The sequence below is a fragment of the Pygocentrus nattereri genome, chromosome 6 (genome assembly GCF_015220715.1).
Source record: "Pygocentrus nattereri isolate fPygNat1 chromosome 6, fPygNat1.pri, whole genome shotgun sequence".
Taxonomy (NCBI): Eukaryota; Metazoa; Chordata; class Actinopteri; order Characiformes; family Serrasalmidae; genus Pygocentrus; species Pygocentrus nattereri.
The window spans coordinates 35016395-35022973 of record NC_051216.1 but is presented as its reverse complement, the minus strand read 5'-3'; positions in this window follow the sequence as shown (position 1 = coordinate 35022973).

Here is a 6579-nt window from a genome sequence, read left to right as displayed (position 1 = left end):
AAATCTGCAGGGGGTTGAATACCTTGGAGGCAATGTAATTCTTAATAAGCGTAACACGCTTGTATTACCTGTCACTGTCTATAAGACTGAACTTAGTATGATAAAATTGTAGTGTGTTAAGGAAGAGTCTTGACTGATCTTGTGATCTATTTTGAAAAGTCTTCATAATATACCAATTTTTTTAGTCATACCTAGATGCAAGTGTTAATGCACAAATTAGAAAACAAATTATTCAATGTGCCATTTTCTGAAATTAATATCTTGAAAATTAGACTTTTTATTTCAAACCATTTGATTTCTAAAGACCCTATTTGTGACTCATTCCCTTTATTTTTCTTCTACACAGGTCCCTAGCAACAGGAGACTTCATCATTAGGAGCTGTCACGACCTGTATCAGTCTCGCAGCCCTCCTGTCCCTTCCAGACTTCTTAATCCAAAGCAATGATGTTTCCTGGGTCTCCAGTGAGCAGCAAGGCTTCTTCTCCACTGCCTTTGCTCAGCCCCCTGGTACAGTCAGACACTGATGGTACTGAGGAGCAAAAACAGTCTCCAATAATTCTCTCCCTTCCATTGCCTTGTTGGGCCACACAGGCACTGTGTGACTTGGCACGCAGTGAGACGGAGCTCAAACGGTTACAAGAGCGGCAAGCAGCTGAAGCTGAGGAGGTGGGCAGAGGTGTAGAACGTGCTCTGCTGGGAGCACAAAGAGAGGAACGCCGCCTGCTGGAGAGAGTGGAGCAGGATCACCGTGACCTACAGCAGAGACTAGAGCAAGTGCAGAGGGACAATGCAGCAGCCTTCAGAGTTGGACAAACACTGGTAGATCAGCAGCTGCACAAAATCTCTCAGTTGCGAAAACAATTAAATAAAATAAATGAAAGACATTGTGATAGACATGAAGTGGACCAGAAGCGTGATCTGCTTCTTAAGGCTGTGGCTGAGCTGCTTCAGCCATGGGAAATCTCACTTGCCTTCAAGCGTGTCGCTTTCAAGCCTAGTGCCCAACCCAAAGCGATCAACTTTGGTGTTGTTAAGGTGCAGGATCACAGTATTAATTTCCCTGTTGGTGGCTGTGGGCCACAGGGTCAGCTCTGTTCCCTCCATGCTAAAGGGGAGCAGTGTGAGACTCGGGCAGAACCAGGAAGAGAAGGTAGGAGCACCCCAGATGGGGCAGGGGCAGGACAAGGCCAGGTGCTTAGCTTGTCAAATAGTTATAGGAGCCAGAGAATTGTCAGAAAGATCAAGCTTTCTGCCCGAAGTGATGAGGAATCTGGAGAAGAGGTGAAACCATTGTCACCAGTAACGCAGCGCTGGCCTCCGAAGAAAGTCCCGAGTGAGCGTGATTCATCACAGGATGAAGAATGTGAATCACCTACTTCTGACTCCAAAGGAGATGAGCTTTTTCTGGCTGTTCCAGCATTGCTTAGCAACGGCGAATCAGAAGGAGAAGATTTTGTGTACCGGCAAATTGGTCCAATTCGACCACTTGCCTCACATAGAGCAAGGAAGCAGCGGGAGCTTTCTCCATCTCCAGAACGAGGCTACCAGGAACAGAGGGGCCTATACTCCAGCAGTTTTGACTATGAAGATCTGAAGACAGACTTGGGTCAGCCCCAACAAAACTCCTTCAGAGGAACATCCCGTTTTAGGTATGGCACACTGCCATCTCCCCGGAGCCTTAGGGATCCTTTCTCTAGCCGCAGCTGTCAAGACCTTCTGTCACGTGACCGTCCTCTTTCTCGCCTAAGCACTTCCTCAGATGACCATGCATACAATCGTGCTCCATCTCCTGCTGACAGTGTAGATTCTGGGTACACATTCATTGTCAGCTCTCCGAGAAACTACCCGTCCCCAAATCCTCGTCTCTCCAAGTCCAGTGCTGACATTTCTCACCTCAGTCGACCCCTCATCGGTATCAGAGAGCAGTCAAGCACGTGGAGGGTCACCAGAAATCAGTCTTCACTCTCAAGTTCTTCCAGTCCAAGAAATCGTGCAGCATCACGGACTACATCCTGCCCCAGCACTGAAAATCATTGTCCAAAACAGCATGTAAGACATTCTTGGGGAGTATCTCGCTCACTATCTATGTCTGTTATAGATGGGTCATTTCAAGATCGGTTAAATCACCATACAAGTAGTGGGCAAAAGCCCCAGGATGGAGTTAGAATTCGGGGGGATAAAAGTGAATCAGTCCTACCAGAACTGGAAGAGGTTGCTGAGCCATTGGCTCCAGAGGAAGTGTATCTTGTCCGACAATTTGGTAAGCAGGGCTCAGGACGTGCAGAATTTACACTACCAAGTGGTGTGCATGTTACACCTCAGGGTCAACTCTTCCTGGTGGATTGTGGGAATGCCCGAGTCCAGATCACTGATCAGTATGGCAATGTTCTTCAGCAAGTGACTTCCCCAAGTAAAGATGCAGGGGACTCGTCAAGGCGCTGCCGCAATTACTTTGATGTGGCAGTCAATGCTAAAGGTCTCATTGCCCTGAGCTGTGCAGCTGAACGAGCCGTCCTAATTTTTAGTCGACATGGACGACTCCTCCAAACCTTCGGAGGGGGACCCTATATTGCAGGGGTGCCACGAGATGAACTGGAAGCACCCAGAGGAGTGACTGTAACACAAAAAGATGAGTTCCTAGTTGCAGATATACGTAAGGGCACCCTAACTGCAATGAGGCTTGAGCCTAAAACTGGATCACGGCTGGAGCGGACAGTAGTAACTGGGTTTCACAGACCTTACCTAGTAGCAGCCTGTCTGCATTCTGGTCTTGTCGCAGTGTCTGAGCGGGGAAGTGATACAGGTCGAGAGCCCTGTGTGAAGGTTCTAGGGCCAGGCTGGAATACCCTCCGTATCCTGGGGGTTTGCTCTGGCTTGGGGCCTGTCCTTAACAGCCCCTGGGGTCTATGCATTGACCAGAACGGAGCAGTGCTGGTAGCAGATTGGGCAGAGCAGCACAGGGTAGTGCTGTACTTGCCTGAAGGGACAGGTCGTGTGATAGTTACTGAAGGATTAAGCAGCCCTCGGGGGCTTGCTCTGCTACCCAGTGGGTTATTAGTGGTGTCAGACAGCATGCACCACTGCATCAAGATTTACCAGTACAAATAGTATATTACCAGACAAGTGATGGCAGCTCCTCACATTTTGAATAGATCAACCATTACCATTTTAACATGCGTGTGCAAACCAAATCATTATTTTAAAGGTTATGCAGTACTACAGTATCTATCATTATTATGGTAAATTAAATTACAGAATAAAATAATATTAACTCTGCTCAAGAGGCATATTAGAAATGTATTTCTAAGTCCTTCATAATGCCTCTGATAATTTTCATAATGAGCTTCACCTTCTATTTTTTTTTTGTTTGTTTTTGGGTACAGCTATATTTTAAGTACATCTTGAAACATTGCCTACAGAGGGCAAAAGTGATAAAGTAAACAGTCTGTTTTCATTTCAGTTTTTTTTTTTTTTTTTTTAAACGCTTGCTCCTGGTTTTTTGACGTGGCCTTTTGAAATGGTAAATAGATACAACAGCTCAAAGACCAGTGAGACAAACAATTCTCCACCTCAAAACACAGGAGCATGGTTTGCAAGGGTGTATCAGCACTTTGAGCTTCAGCTTCTTACCAGCTGTAAATGTTTTAGGGTCTCTACGGTCAGGTTTGAAGAACGGCAGGAATGTAGTTGGTAACAAACAAATCTTTATAATCTGTGACATAAGCTTAGAATGACTGTGGAATCTCGAGAAGGGCCTCTAAAACTTTAGGCATCTTTAGAACAGCTCTGGAATTTTTCCCTGGTAGCTGTAGAATATTAAGAGTCAGGGTTCAGTAATGACTGAAAGTCTCCCACTGTGGGCAGTGGATGAAAACTAACCAACACATATACATGCACACACACAGAGCTGCTTCTGTGGGGCTTTCCTTTAGACTCAACACAGTGTCTTGCTGGTTCCCAGAAAAATTTTATGGATAGGCTTTAATCAAAATGACATTTTTGCTCCTTTGTAGGTATATATACACCCATACACAGAATTACTACCATTGACAGACCAGTCAGAACTATTTGCCTGTGACCTACAGTATTCAGAGTAATTGCTTAGCCTTAAAATTAGCCCCTGCATGATGGAAAACCTCTTTTATTATCTGTTCATTTTTTCTTGTACAGTTTAAAAGCACGTTCAGTGTTTATTTTGCCCATTTATACAAGAGTGTGTTGTGTCAATTTTGTTAAGAAAGAGACCCCCATCTCTTACGTCTGGGTCTCTGAGTGCGCCACAAGCCACATTTAATCCGACCAATGTGTCCACCACTAAGATAACCCACACATCCTTTCCTGCATGTGTGCTGACCTTTAACAGAACAGTGGTTTCACACACAGTCACCTTTTCCAACAGATGGCAGGTTCAGTTTTCAGACCGTGTCAGAGCAGGGTGTAAAAGTGTGAGAAAATATGGGCAGATGAACTTTTCACAGATTGTTGTCAGCTGGCAGGCAAAGACCTGTTCCACCTGTTCTACCTTTGAGCTGTTTTGGGAAGTCAAATAATGAATAATAAATAATGGTACATTAACATGGAATTAGCTGTTTAGATTGTTTTTCCAACCACCCATTCAGTTTGATATGAATCTATGGCTTAAAGGATCTGTCATGTATAACAACTTGATTTTTTTTTGGTCATGAATTAAGCCTAGTCCTAGACTAGAAGGAAATCTTAAGAGTGTTACCTTCAATTCAGTCTTAGATTAGTTCCCATTAAATTGCATATTGTTATACAAGGTCTCTTTTGTTGGGTTCTTATGGTGGTCACTTATCTGGGCTGCATTTCATTTATTGAAACTTCTCACAGTCAACCATTTAGGCCTCAACCTCCCCCAAAACAACTACCACTGCTCAGTCATTCCCAGGCCTAGAGTAGAGAGGGAGTGCCAGTAAGCCCCTGAAGCTATAAACCAATTAATTACCTCCATAGTGCAGTGGGAATGGTGTCGTTCAGTCAAACTACAGATTCATGATCACACACAAACCTGCTGGCACAGAGGAAAACGGCAAGAGATGAGATGCATTCAGCTAAACAAGAGAAAACTCTAAGCAAAACTTAGAACTAAAAGGTTTCATTAAAAAGAGGCAAGAACAGAAAAACTGGGCGCAAACCGAATCCAAATAGAACTTAACAGAAAATATTTATTTCACATTTATAGGAATAGTTTGGCAAAAGCTCTAATTTACCCAATTTTCACACACAGACACACACACACAGACAGACAAAAGCTGTGTATATGTGTGTATTTTATATATGTGTGTGTGTATATGTATGTATATATATATATATATATATATATATATATAAAACTGAAAAGTAAACTATTTCTGTTTCTTTGTATGCACATCTTGAAAGATTTTGTTCAGAAACAGAATCAACAGAAATTCCAAGCATAATCTAGCATCCACATGTCAGTTTGAAGTATATTTTTAGTGATTGTGAGTGACTAAAATAAAAGAAACAAAATATGGACACCAGACAAGCCTTGGTTGATTGACTACATCTGCAGTAAGTGGAAAATTGTGATTCGTTCCTTTAAAACCCTTATGCCAGTAACTACACAGCAGAACAGCACTGTAAGTAGACCCCACTGAGCAAACTTCACCACTTGAATATTACTATTTACATAGAATCTTGAAACGATTCTGGGAGTGTTACCTTCCCTAACAATCATAAAAAAAACAAGAGTCTAGAACAGGAATCCATAGGAATGCTTATAACCATCACGGTAGATTTCTTCAGTTCTAAACCACCTCAGCCAATTAAAAATGACCGTACATGCCCCAGGATACAGTCCTTGAATGAAAGTTATTTCCATGATAGGGAACAACAATCCTTTTCATAATAAACACACACACACACACACATCCATTATCTAAACTGCTTATCTTTCTGGGTCACAGTGGGGTGCTGAAGAATGTCCCAGCTGTTATTGGGCGGAAGGCAGGATAGACACTGGACAGGTCGCCAGTCCCTCGCAGGACAGCCTTTTCATATTTGAATCCTAATAAAATAATTAATTTTGTTATCATAATTTAAGTGTTTGAAATGCAGGGTAGGCTCTAAGATGAGAGTCAAAATATTACACGTTACAGCACTGCTTTTTATAACTGTAGCAGTTTGCCCCAGTTTGTTCTAATGGTCTCCTGTGGGTAATCCTCAGTATGCGGTTACATATTTATTTCAGAATTTTGCTGCTCTTTCCCTCTGCATGGTACTTAAGAAAATGAGATTATGAATGAGTAAGGATTATTAATGGAGAGCTTTTTCTCCCCCGAGGACACAGGTTTGGCACGCAACATGAAATGGCGGGTGTTTTCTATGTGTGCTTGGTTGGTGTGTTATTGTAAAAGCTTTGAGTTATGCACTGTACACACGGCAAGTGTCTTTGTTTTACTGTAGATGTGTATTTTAAAACACTGTTTTGACTATCTGCACATGGGTGGATGATGTGGGTGTGTTGTGGTGCATTTAATGGTTATAATGTGTGCTGTTTAAAGGGTTTGTACAATGCATATATTTGTGGACATCTG